The sequence below is a fragment of the Pan paniscus genome, chromosome 5 (genome assembly GCF_029289425.2).
Source record: "Pan paniscus chromosome 5, NHGRI_mPanPan1-v2.0_pri, whole genome shotgun sequence".
In the NCBI taxonomy this organism is placed as follows: Eukaryota; Metazoa; Chordata; class Mammalia; order Primates; family Hominidae; genus Pan; species Pan paniscus.
Window position 1 is genome coordinate 137,658,118 of NC_073254.2, and position 14,576 is coordinate 137,672,693.

Genomic DNA, 14,576 nt, shown 5'->3' on the forward strand with positions numbered 1-14,576 from the left:
TGTGTCAAAATTTCCTTCCTTTTTAAGGGTGAATAATACTCCATTGCATGTATAGACCACATTTGGTTTATTTATTTGTCTGTAAATGGACACTTGGGTTGCTTATACCTTTGGCTATTGTGAAGAATGCTGCTATGAACATGGAGGTACAAATATCTCTTCAAGACTCTGCTTTAAGTTCTTTTGGATATATAGCCAGAAGTGGAATTGCTAAACTATATGCTAATTCTATTTTTAGTTTTTTAAAAATAAAAAATTATTATTTTCACAGCAGTTGCACCATTTTACATTCCCACCAACAGTGCAAAAGGCTTCCAATTTCCCCACATCCTTGCCGATACTTTTTATTTCCATTATTTTGACAGTAGTCATCCCAGTGGGTGTTCCATTAATCCTTAAAAATTTTATCACATTCTGGCTGAGAAACTCTACGGGTTTTTTCCCCTAGACATAGAATCAGTCATTTCTCCAAGAAGCTCTGGTTCTTTCCAGTAAAGATTGGAATTCAGCAGCTAAGATCTGTGTGCTTGGTGTGCTCATGTCATTGGGGTAGCATTGCTACTAGAATATAATATTGTTTCTAGGTCCTTTCAGCAAACAAGAGCTAGAAAATATATTTTTTAAAATTATGAATTCACATTGACATTTTCAATTCATATTTAACATCAGAGAGGGTTTTCTTTATTTTATTTTATATTTTTATCTTTTTCTCTTACAATGAAAGTATAATTTCCTAATGACATGAATATATTTACTTATTTGTTTTGCCGGATAATATTCATAAAAAATTTCAAAATTTCATTATTAACATTAGTATTAACAATAAACATACTAAGAGAAATTTCGAGATCTTTTTGTCCTTAGAATCTAAGGCTTAAATATATCCACTAAGGTTGTTCAGTCAGAGTACTTTTTCTTTTCTCTGTATGACTATGTTACAAATATAAACATTGGATTAATTAATTAGATATGCTTGTTCCTGTTTGTTTTCAGTTTTAGGACTTGATTTTGTTTTTGTGAACATGTAAAACATTAACATGGTTGAAAAGTTAAAATCACATGGAACCAACCACTCCCTATATGTAACCATTTTTATTGATTTCTGGTTTATCATTCTCCTTCAGTTGCCCCAAATAAGTAAACGTGTATATGTAATTCTTATTTCCCCTTTTCTTACACAAAAACTAGTGTACTATATATACTGCTCTGTTTCTTGGTTTTTTTCTCTTTAACAATACTTTCTGGAAATCACTTCATGGTAATTCATAGAGACCAGCCTCTTTTTTTTATTATTTTATTTTTTTTAAGGCTGCATATGTACTGGGTTGCTTCCAATCTTTTGCTGTTATAAATAATATCATAATAAATGCCACACATACTGTTTATATTTGTAAAGTCATATCTTCAGGGTGTATTCCTAGAAGTGAGATTGCTGGTCTAAAGGATAAATATGTATTTTTTTTGTTAGGTTTTGCTAAATTTTTCTCCATACAGGCTGTGCCATTTTAGACTGCCATGAGCAATATATAAGAATATCTGTTTCTTCACAGCTTTGTTCGCAGACCAGATTGCTAAGGCTTAGAATTTTTACCAATCTGTTAAGTGTTAAGTGGCATCTCTGTGTAGCTTTAATTTCTCTGTTCTGCATAAAGTTGAAGACTTGGGGGCCCTTTGCTTTGCTTTATATGTGAACTTCCATTTGTTTTTTTGCCCATTTTTTTGTTTTATTTTATAATCTTTTCTTCTCAATTTTAAGTGCTCTTTGTATATTAAGGAGATTAATTCTTTGTTTGATATAAAGTGCAGACATCATGCTTATCCCGTTTATCATTTGTCTTTTGACTTTGCCTGTCTTTTGCTATACACAATTTCTTTTAAAATTCTTTTTAATGTTGATGCTTTAACAATTTTTTATAGCTTCTAGATTTTTTTAGTCATAGTTACAAAAGCTTTTTCATATAACTGTTATTTTAAAAATTATTTTAAAACATCAGGCCAGGTGTGGTGACTCACACCTGTAATCCCAGCACTTTGGGAGGCCGAGGTTGGTGGATTGTTTGAGTCCAGGAGTTCCAGACTAGCCTGGGCTACATGATGAAACCCTGTCTCTACCAAAAATAGAAAAAATTAGCCGGGTGTGGTGGTGTGTGCCTGTGGTCCCAGCTACTCAGGAGGCTGAGGTGGGAGGATCACTTGAGCTGGTGAGCCAGAGGTTGCAGTCAGCCGAGATCTCACCACTGCACTCCAGCCTGGGCCACAGAGACAGACCCTGTATTAAAAAAAAAAATCAAAACCCATGATTTTTGTAACCACATAATAGTCCATCATCTCAGAATTTAAAATCATTGAGCATTAGTCTTTTTTTTGCTGTTATAAATATCAAATATGTGACAAACATCTTTGTCAATATTTTTCTATTATTTCCTAGGTCAAAAGGCATGATATTAATTAAATTTGATACATATTACTAAATTGTTTCCTAAACGGTACCAATTCACACTTCTACCAACAGTATTTACTATACCTACAGCAGCAGTGTTTTAAAATTAAAGCCATGTTTTAATTTGCTATATTAAAACATTGCATTTTTTCATTTGCCTTTTATATTCATGAAGAGCAACACTTTTTCATACTTTTATTTGACATTTTTACTGCTTCTTCTGTAAATTATTGATTAATGGCCTTTGCCACCTTAGAAATGGGGAACTTAGTGTTTTTCTTATCAATTTGTTTGAGTGATCTCATTTCACAAGAAAAAAAACTAAATATTTTATGAATAGGAGCCAGAAAAATCAGAGGGTTAGAATATAAGATCTATGAGAAAAAGTTAAAGATCCATAGACTAACACTGAGATTTGTGCTTATAATTAATTTTCTCAAATAAATCTTGTTTCCTAGCTTGAGAGACAGAGCTGTATGAAAAGGCAATGCTGCTCAGTTACTGTTGCCCTGACAGTTGTGGAATAATGGGCATGGCCTCCTCTCACATCCTGTTTCCATGCTTTGCAGGCTCCCAGGGACCTTAACTAGGCTGGACCTAAAAGGCAATGTCATCCAGAATATTGCTGAACGGGAGCTCAAGGACCTCAAGCAGCTTCATGTTCTAAACCTGAGGAACAATAAGATCTCTGCCTTAGACCTAAAAGCCTTAGAGGGTCTGCCTCACCTCAGGCACCTGTACCTGGATGGAAATCCCTGGAATTGCACCTGCAGTCTCTTAAAAGTGAGAGAAGTCCTGATGGCCAAGGGCACAGATGTAAGGGGAGGACAATGTGCAGCACCAACTGAACAGCATGGGGAGAGCTGGATGTCTTCCAAGAAGATCATGAGGCAATGTGAGCATCACTTTCATCTGACCGAGAAAAGCAAAGAGACCAAAAAGAAATCAAAACCTGAAGACCCCTCCAGCATCAGAATCAACATGGATGATGGATGATTATAACTATGAAACAGATTAAGTATGAACTTTGCTCACAGTTTAGAAAGTGTTTCTTAATGTTCAATCACTTAAGTAGAAATGTGATACACTTAGATATGCAAGACTGTCTTTTGTAGTGGTTCTCATTTTTGTTTGAAGAATGTCTTAAGAATGAGGGTTAAGATGAGATGGGGGAAGAAAACAGAAAAGAACAATGGTAAGAAGATGTAAGATTCCTTCCATTTTAAAAGTAATTTGTGTGGCTAGCAAGATGGCCGAATAGGAAGAGCTCCAGTCTGCAGCTCCCAGAGAGATCAATATAGAAGGTGGGTGATTTCTGCATTTCCAACTGAGGTACCTGTCTTATCTCATTGGGACTGGTTAGACACTGGATGTAGCCCACAGAGGACAAGCCAAAGGAGGGTGGGGCGTCACCTCACCAAGGAAGTACAAAGGGTTAGGGAAATCCCTCCCCAAGCCAAGGGAAGCCATGAGGGACTGTGCCATGAAAGACAGTGCATTCTGGCCCAGATATTATGCTCTTCCCACAGTCTTTGCAATCTGCAGACCGGGAGATTCCCTTAGGAATCCCTACACCACCAGGGCCCTGGGGTTCAAGCACAAAACTGGGCAGCTGTTTGGACAGACACTGAGCTAGCTGCAGGAGTTTCTTTCTTTTTTTTTTTCATACACCAGTGGCTCCTGGAACTCCAGTGAGACAGAACCATTTGCTTCCCTGGAAAGGGGGCTGAAGCCAGGGAGCCAAGTGGCCTAGCTCAGCTGATCCCACCCCTACAAAACCCAGCAAGCTAAGATTCACTGGCTTGAAATTATCGCTTGCCAGCACAGCAGTCTGAAGTCGACCTGGGACACTGGACCTTGGTGGGGGGAGGGGCGTCCCCCATTACTGAGGCTTGAGAAGGTGGTTTTCACCTCATGGTGTAAACAAAGCTGCTGGGGAAATTCAAAGTGGCAAAGTTGCTGTAGCCAGATTGCCTCTCTAGATTCCTCCTCTCTGGGTAGGGGATCTCTGAAAGAAAGGCAGCAGCCCCAGTCAGGGACTTATAGATAAAACTCACATCTCCCTGGGACAGAGCATGTGGGGGAAGAGGCAGCTATGGGTGCAGCTTCCGCAGACTAAAACGTTCCTGCCTGCCATCTCTGAAGAGAGCAGCAGATCTCCCAGCACAGTGCTCAAGTTCTGCTAAGGGACAGACTGCCTCCCCAAGTGGGTCCCTGACCCCGTGCCTCCTGACTGGGAGACACCTCCCAGCAGGAAGAGCTCTGGCTGGCATCTGGCGGGTGCCCCTCTGGGATGAAGCTACCAGAGGAAGGAACAGCCAGCAATCTTTGCTGTTCTGCAGTCTCTGCTGGTGACACCCAGGCAAACAGCGTCTGGAGTGGACCTTCAGCAAACTCCAGCAGACCTGCAGCAGAGGAGCCTGACCGTTAGAAGGAAAACTAACAAACAAAAAGGAATAGCATCAACATCAACAAAAAGGAGGTACACAAAAACCCTATCCGAATGTCAACAACATCAAAGAACAAAGGTAGATAAATCCATGAAGATGAGGAAAAACCAGTGCAAAAAGCCTGAAAATTCCAAAAACCAGAATGCCTCTTCTCCTCCAAAGGATCCCAACTCCTTGCCAACAAGGAAACAAAACTGGATGGAGAATGAGTTTGATGGATTGACAGAAGTAAGCCTCAGAAGGTGGGTAATAACAAACTCCTCCAAGCTAAAGGAGCATGTTCTAACCGAATGCAAGGAAGCTAAGAACCTTGAAAAAAGGTTAGAGGAATTGCTAATTAGAATAACCAGCTTAGAGAAGAACATAAATGACCTGATGGAGCTGAAAAACACAGCACTAGAACTTCATGAAGCATACACAGTATCAATAGCTGAATCGATCAAGTGGAAGAAAGAATATCAGAGATTGAAGATCAACTTAATGAAATGAAGCATGAAGAACATTAGAGAAAAAAGAATGAAAAGGAATGAACAAAATCTTCAAGAAATATGGGACTATGTGAAAAGACCAAACCTACAATTGATTGATATACATGAAAGTGATGGGGAGAATGGAACCAAGTTGGAAAACACACTTCAGGATATTATCTAGGAGAACTACCCAAACCTAGCAAGACAGGTCAACATTCAAATTCAGGAAACATAAAGAACACCACTAAGATACTCCTTGAGAAGAGCAACCCCAAGACACAGAATCATCAGATTCACCAAGGTTGAAATGAAGGAAAAAATGTTAAGGGCAGCCAGAGATAAAAATAGGGTTACCTACAAAGGGAAGCCCATCAGACTAAGAGTGGATCTCTCTGCAGAAACCCTACAAGTCAGAAAAGGGTGAAGACCAATATTCAACATCGTTAAAGAAAAGAATTTTCAACCCAGAATTTCATATCCAGCCAAACTAAGCTTCATAAGTGAAGGAGAAATAAAATCCTTTACAGACAAGCAAATCCTGAGGGATTTTGTCACCACTAGGCCTGCCTTACAAGAGCTCCTGAAGGAAGCACTAAATATTGAAAGGAACAACCAGTACCAGCCACTGCAAAAACATACCAAATTGTAAAGACCATCAACACTATGAAGAAACTGGATCAAAAATGGGGAAAATAACCAGCTAACCTCATAACGTCACGATCAAATTCACACATAATAATATTATCCTCAAATGGAGATGGGCTAAATGCCCCAATTAAAAGGCACAGACTGGCAAACTGGATAAAGAGTCAAGACCTATCAGTGTGCTGTATTCCGGAGACCCATCTCACATGCAAAGACACACATAGGCTCAAAATAAAGGGATGGAGGAATATTCACCAAGAAAATGGAAACAACAACAACAAAAAGCAGAGGTTGCAATGCCAGTCTCTGAGAAAAGAGACTTTTAACCAACAAAGATCAAAAAAGACAAGGGCATTACATAATGGTAAATGGATCAATGCACCCAATACAGGAGCATCCAGATTCATAAAGCAAGTTCTTAGAGACCTACAAAGAGACTTAGACTCCTACACAATAATAGTGGGAGACTTTAACACACCACTGTGAATATTAGATAGCTCAACAACACAGAAAATTAACAAGGCTATTCAGGACTTGAACTCAGCTCTGGACCAAGTGGACCTAATAGACATCTGCTGAACTCTCCACCCCAAATCAATGCGAAAATATACATTCTCCTCAGCACCACATTGCACTTATTCTAAAATTGACCACATAATTGGAAGTAAAACATTCCTTAGCAAATACAAATGAACAAAAATCATAACAAACAGTCCCTCAGACTACAGTGCAATCAAATTAGAACTCAGGAGTAAGAAACTCACTCAAAACTGCAGAACTACATGGAAACTGAAAAACCTGCTCCTGAATGACTACTGGTAAATAATGAAATTAAGGCAGAAATAAATAAGTTCTTTGAAACCAATCAGAACAAAGACACAATGTACCAGAATCTCTGGGACACAGATAAAGAAGTGTTTAAAGGAAAATTTATAGCACTAATGCCCACAGGAGAAAGCAGGAAAGATCTAAAATTGACACCCTACAATGAAAAGAACTACAGAAACAAGAGCAAACAAAATCAAAAGCTAGCAGAAGAGAAGACATAACTAAGATCAGAGCAGAACTGAAGGAGACAGAGACACAAAAAACTCTTCAAAAAATCAATGAATCCAGGGGCTGGTTTTTTGAAAAGATTAACAAACTAGACCGCTAGCCAGACTAATAAAGAAGAAAAGAGAGAAGAATCAAATAGATACAATAAAAAATCATAAAGGGGATATCACCACTGATCCCAAAGAAATACAAACTACCATCAGAAAATACTATAAACACCTCTACACAAATACTCTAGAAAATCTAGAAGAAATTGATACATTTCTGGACACATACACCCTCCCAAGTCTAAACTGGAAGAAGTCAAATCCTTGAATAGATCAATAACAAGTTTGGAAATTGAGGCAGTAGTTAATAGCTTACCAACCAAAAAAGCCCAGGAACAGACAGATTTACAGACAAATTTTACCAGAGATACAAAGAGGAGCTGACACCATTCCTTCTGAAACTATTCCAAACAACAGAAAAAGCGGGACTCCAACCTAACTCATTTTATGAGGCCAGCATCATCCTGATACCATAACCTGGCAGAAACACAACAAAAGAAAATTTCAGCCAATATCCCTGATGAACATCGATGCAAAAATTCTCAATAAAATACTGGCAAACCGAATGCAGCAGCACATCAAAAAGCTTATCCACCACAATCAAGTCAGCTTCATCCCTGGGACGCAAGACTGGTTCAACATATGCAAATCAATAAATGTAATCCATCACAAAAACAGAACCAATGACAAAAACCACGTTTATCTCAATAGATGCAGAAAAGGTCTTTGATAAAATTCAACACCCCTTCATGCTAAAAACTCTCAATAAAGTAGGTATTGATGGAATGTATCTCAAAATAATAAGAGCTATTTATGACAAACCACAGTGAATATCATACTGAATGGACAAAAATTGGAAGCATTCCCTTTGAAAACCTGCACAAGACAAGGATGTCCTTTCTCACCACTCCTATTCAACATAGTATTGGAAGTTCTGGCCAGCACAATCAGGCAAGAGAAAGAAATGAAGGGTATTCAAATAGGAAGACAGGAAGTCAAATTGTCTCTGTTTGCAGATGACATCATTGTGTATTTAGAAAACCCCATCATCTCAGTCCAAAATCTGCTTAAACTGATAAAAAAAACTTCAGCAAAGTCTGAGGATATAAAATCAATGTGCAAAAATCACAAGCATCCCTACACACTAATAATAGACAAACAGAGAACCAAATCATGAGCGAACTCCCATTCACAATTGCTACAAAGAGAATAAAATACCTAGGAATACATCTTACAAGGGATGTGATGGACCTCTTCAAGGAGGACCACAAACCACTGCTCAAGGAAATGAGAGGACACAAACAAATGGAAAAACATTCCATGCTCATGGATAGGAAGAATCAATATCATGAAAATGGCCATACTGCCCAAAGTAATTTACAGATTCAATGCTATCCCCATCAGGCTACCATTCACTTTCTTCACAGAATTAGAAAAAACTACTTTAAATTTCATATGGAACGAAAAGAGAGCCCGTATAGCCAAGACAATCCTAAGTAAAAAGAACAAAGCTGGAGGCAGCATGCTACCTGACTTCAAACTATACAAGGTTCCAGTAACAAAAACAGCATGGTACTGGTACTCAAAACAGTTATACAGAATAATGGAAGAGAACAGAGGCCTCAGAAATACCACCACACATCTACAACCATCTGATCTTTGACAAACCTGACAAAAACAAGCAATGGGGAAAGAATTCCCTATTCAATAAATGGTGTTGGGAAAATTGGCCAGCCATATACAGAAAACTGAAACTGGACCCCTTCCTTACAACTTATACAAAAATTAACTGAAGATGGATTAAAGACTTAAACTTAAGACTTAAAACCATAAAAACCTTAGAAGAAAATCTAGGCACAACCCTTCAGAACACAGGTATAGGCAAAGACTTCATGTCTGAAACATCAAAAGCAATGGCAACAAAAGCCAAAATTGACAAATAGGGTATAATTAAACTAACGAACTTCTGCCCAGCAAAATAAAATTCATCAGAGAACAGGCAATCTACAGAATGGGAGAACATTTTTGCAATCTTATCCATTTCACAAAGGGCTAATATCCAGAATCTACAAAGAACTTAAACAAATTTATCAGAAAAAAGGAAACAGTCCTGTCAAAAAGTGGGCAAAGGATATGAACAGACACTTCTCAAAAGAAGACATTTATGCGGCCAATAATCATATGAAAAAAAAGCTCATCATCACTGATCATTAGAGAAATGCACATCAAAACCGCCATGAGGTACTATCTCATGCCAGTTAGAATGGTGATCATTAAAAAGGAAACAACAAATGCTGGAGAGGATGTGGGGAAATAGGAACACTTTTACACTGTTGCTGTGAGTGTAAATTAATTCAACCTTTGTGGAAGACAGTGTGGCAATTCCTGAAGGATCTAGAATCAGAAATACCATTTGACCTAGCAATCCCATTACTGGGCATATACCCAAAGGATTATAAATCATTCTACTATAAAGACACATGCACACAAATATTTATTTCAGCACTATTCACAATATCGGAGACTTGGAACCAACCCAAATGCCCATCAATGATAGACTAGATAAAGAAAATGTGGCACATGTACACCATGGGATACTATGCAGCCGTAAAAAAGGATGAGTTCATGTCCTTCACAGGGACATGGATAAAGCTGGAAACCATCATTTTCAGCAAACTAACACAGGAACAGAAAACCAAACACCACATGTTCTCACTCATAAGTGGGAACTGAACAATGAGAACACATGGATACAGGGAGGGGGACATTACACACTGGGGCCTGTCGGTGGGTGGAGGGCAAGGGAAGGGATAGTATTAGGAGAAATATCTGATGTAGGTGATGGGTTGATGGGTGCAGTAAATCACCATGGCACATGTATACCTATGTAACCTGCACGTTCTGCACATGTATCCCAGAACTTAAAGTATAATACAAAATAAATAGATCAAAATAAATTATGAAAAAAAGAGAAAAAAAGTAATTTGTGCTTGATAGTGAAATCTAGGTGTATTAGTGAGGGTTCTCTAAAGGGACAGGACTAATAGGGTATATGTATATATAAAGAGGAGTTTATTAAGGATTATTGACTCACAGGATCACAAGGTAAAGTCCCATGATAGGCTGTCTGCAAGCTGATGAGCAAGGAAGCCAGTCTGAGCCCCAAAACCTCAAAAGTAGGGAAGCCGACAGTGCAGCCTTCAGTCTATGGCCAAAATCCTGAGAGCCCCTGGCAAACCACTAGTGTAAGTCCAAGAGTCCAAAAGCTGAAGAGCCTGGAGTTCTGACGTTCAAGGGCAGGAAGCGTCCAGCACAGGAGAAAGATGAAGGCTGGAAGACTCAGCAAGTCTTTGCTTTCCACTTTCCTCTGCCTGCTTTATTCTAGCTGTGCTGGCAGCTGACTAGATGGTGCCCACCCAGATTGAAGTTAGGTCTGCCTCTCCCAGTCCACTGACTCAAATGTTAATTTCCTTTGGCAACACCCTCACAGACACACCCAGGAACAATACTTTGCATCCCTCAATCCAATCAAGTTGATGTTTAATATTAACCATCACACTTGGCAAATCATAATGCTAAATAGAATCATCATATGGATAACTTCCTGGAAATAGAGTAGCTGATTTTATCAAATATGAAAAATAATTTTTGTATGTGATGCTGGTGCTATTGGCATACACTACAGGCTTTTGGTTGCAAGCAATAAAAACAGACTAACTGACTTAAGCATGAAAGAAGTTATTGAAAGGACTTGGGATAGCTCACAGAATCAAAGGAAAAGATGAGGATCTTGAAAGGACAGGGATCAAAGCTGCTCCAGGGCCCCAGGCAGAAATACATCATGGAAGAGACCCTCAGTTTCTTCAGGGCTCTCCTCTTGGCAGAATGCAGCGCCTCCGACTATTTTCATTGTTAGCTCCCTCCTCTCAACATTCATATCCTCAGAGGGGAAGATAAATGGGCTTAGTTTGAGTCACACATTTGCCAGGCTAAGGAACAGTAGGTCTTGTTTGACAGTCTTACCCAGACCAAAATGAAACCAGAAAGGGAAATGCAAACAGGCACCTTCAATCCTACAGATACCCCTACAATGGCCTTCCTGAAGAGTTGTGCTCCGAGTTCTATGCAGTTCTCACTGAGGTGACCACAATCCCCATCCTGCCTTTCTTTTGATTAAATGTATGCTTTTGAGAGTTGCCTGTTTGGGAATGGCCAAAGAATAATTTTGTTCTGTGAATCCACTTGTGAATACAGTCTATTTGCAAATAAATCTGAAACTCTATCCAAATTAGGTCCTATAAGATTTATCTGTTGCAGTACTTTACATTTTTCTGTTAAAATATCCCCAGTGAGAAAGTAAATAATAGAGAATGAATGGATGAGCAAAGATGTCCACCAGAAGCCAAACCTTTTTTCAGAATGTCGTTTTAACTTACCATTTTATTCACATTTTGCAGTACTTACTTTATGTTTTCCTCTCTCAAAATCTTTATAAAATTGACCCTCTTGGTGGGGCGCGGTGGCTCATGCCTGTAATCCCAGCACTTTGGGAGGCCGAGGCGGGCGAATCACGAGGTCAGGAGATCGAGACCACAGTGAAACCCCGTCTCTACTAAAAATACAAAAAATTAGCTGGGTGTGGTGGCGGGCACCTGTAGTCCTAGCTACTTAGGAGGCTGAGGCAGGAGAATGGTGTGAACCCAGGAGGCGGAGCTTGCAGTGAGCCAAAATCGCCCCACTGCACTCCAGCCTGGGCAATAGAGCGAGACTCTGTCTCAAAAAACAAAACAAAACAAAAAACAAACAAAAAAAATTGACCCTCTTGCAGAAAAGCCCTATTTGTATTGGGGTTTTTCTTTCTCCTTGGCACACTGATATGTATCCCAAGTATATAAAGCACAGAAGTATAGAAATAAGGGAACTCTTACATGATTTTTCTTATTATTGTGTGGGACTTCAACTCTTATGTGCTAGACCTACAGTTCTTTCTAAGGAAGACTAATAATGCATGATGAGTAATAATTTATACCCACTGACATTGCCTGGATATTTATCATTAGAATTCCCGAGCTGTGAGGGCCTTGAGAAGGAATCTAGCCTTTTACAGATAAAGGAGCTCAGGCTCATAGGGGTGAAGTAACTGTCATATTCACACCTACAGGAAGAGGCAGAGCTAGAACTCGATTGTACCTGAGTTTTCTTACTTCCATCCAGCACTCTTTTGACTACAGCATTTGCAGCAATATAAGATTCACTCAGTACATTCTACTCACAAACAGTATCTAGAATAGTCATATGTCCAATAAAGTATCTGCAGTCATCTGTTCTGGTGGCCATAACTAAATGCCATAGACTGGGTGCTTAAACAACAAATTAATTTTGTCACAGTTCTGGAGGTTGGAATTCCAAGATTAAGGTGCTGTCAGGGTTGGTTTCTGGTGAGGCCTCTCCTCCCAGTCTCTTATCTGTGCATGCAGGGAAAAAGAGAGAGCATGCAGTGCATTTTGGTTTCTCTTCTTCTTCTTATAAGGACACCCAGATTAGGGCCTCACCCTTATAACATTATTTAGCTTTATTTACCCTCCTAAAGGCCCCATCTCCACGTACATTCACATTGGGGGTTAGGGCTTCAACATATGGATTTTGGAGGGACCCAATTTACTTAATAATAGAATTTATCTATATCTATCTATCCATCCATCCATTCATCTGTTCTTCATTGAGTTGATTAATTACTTCACTAGAAAAGAGAACAAAAGATGGGGAGAAGGATAAAGTAGAAAAGGATAAGCAAATTTTTTAAAGCCTAATTATCACCCACTTATACTTACGTAGAATATTTTTTTCTAATTAGATAATTACCTATCAATCTTGGAAAGCAGCTGGAGACCAGGATTGGGATGCAGGGCTGGTGACATTTAGAAGGAAGAATGAAATACAGAATATGAGATGTTGTACCAAGGCCCTGGATGGTAGGTGTAGGTTGAGTGTCACTTGAGTTGGAGAAGGGAGAGTCATTTTGGGCATTGAGAAAAGGGACTACTTGGGGGTAGATAGGTAAAGGGAAGATAAACTTCCAAAGACTAGTTTTTCTTGATACCTTTCAGTGTTTGTTTCTTCATCTGTAAATTAAGGATTATAGTAATATCTCCTAGAGTTAATTTTCTTGAATAAAACATATTAAAAAGGACATTTTTTCTATCTGCTCCCCATAATTTGCAAATCTGCTCCTCTCTCCCAATGGAGACATTGCTCAATATCCCAGATGCCAATCATATGGTCACATGTAAGTGGTACCCCCCAGGGTTATGCAGTGGACAGCATGTGTCTATGCTGAAGGCCCTTGTCTTTTCTCCGTGGACCCCAAACATTGCAAATTACGGTTGCTTAGCCCTGCCAAGAGTCAGAACTGAGCCATTGCCTGGTCATATACCTCCTATGGGCTGCTCCCTTGGTAATACAAATTCTGGTTAGAGCCTTTAAGTTGGCCCCTGTAAGGGCTTGCTTGTTCTTAGATGGATTAATCTCCCATTCAGCCTTGGGTTAGTGGGTGACAATGTCATCCCAGTTTGGAACCTAAGAAGCAAGAGCTGAAAGAAATGAAAAGGAGCTAGTGCTTTTTTCTGGCATACACACAGTCTCACTGGAAATTACTGCTTTGATCAGAGCTGATATTTTCACTAAACAGCATTCTTAGTATCTACTCAGAATTGCTCAAAATATCAAGTTTAAAGGGTTTCTTTGGACACGTTAAAATTTTCTGCTATGCAGCATATACGATAGCAGGAAATGCTGTAGACTTATCTACCTCTGATATGGGCTTTCTGCTAATGCCTTTGCAAAGGGGCTCAAAAGTCTTCTCCAAATCTGCTTGGTTACACCTGTGAGTCTCCTCCCTTACTTCAGAGAGAGGATGTTCATGGATGTCTTAGCTGTAGAAGGGTAAGTTAACTTCAAGGCTGATGGTCAGAAAACTCTCCTTCCTTACAAGGAATTGTTTTTTCTCTATAGGTGTTTCCTATCTCCCCTCAGCAAATAATGCTCTGGTGTTGAGGCTACAGCTGAAGAGTCTGGTCTTATTATAAAATAGCCATTAATGTAGGGGAAAGGAGGTTAGAAGGGTCTGATGGCATTTAGCTCTTTCATGATTTTTATCTGTAGGTTATATGAGTTTCACCAACACTAAGAAACTGAATAATAACAATTTTTTTTTGAGACGGAGTCTTGCACTGTTGCCCAAGCTGGAGTGCAGTGGTGCGATCTCGTCTCACTGCAATCTCCACCTCCTGGGTTCAAGTGATTCTCTAGACTCAGCCTCCCAGTTAGCTAGTATTACAGGTGCTCACCACCATGCCCAGCTAATTTTTTGTATTTTTAGTAGAGATGGGGTTTCACCACATTGGCCAGGCTGGTCTCAAACTCTTGACCTAGTGATTTGCCTGCCTCCACCTCCCAAAGTGCTGGGATT

General features: G+C 39.3%; 1 long non-coding RNA gene across 1 annotated transcript in view; it reads right to left on the reverse strand.

Moving 5' to 3' along the window:
- Nucleotides 1-1,156: 1,156 nt before the first annotated feature.
- LOC117980680 (uncharacterized) overlaps nt 1,157-14,576 on the reverse strand; it is a 32,591-nt gene continuing 19,171 nt past the window's right edge. Inside the window, exon 4 of the long non-coding RNA XR_008625758.2 lies at nt 1,157-2,269. This is a non-coding gene — a long non-coding RNA (uncharacterized LOC117980680). The remainder of the gene's footprint in view (nt 2,270-14,576) is intronic.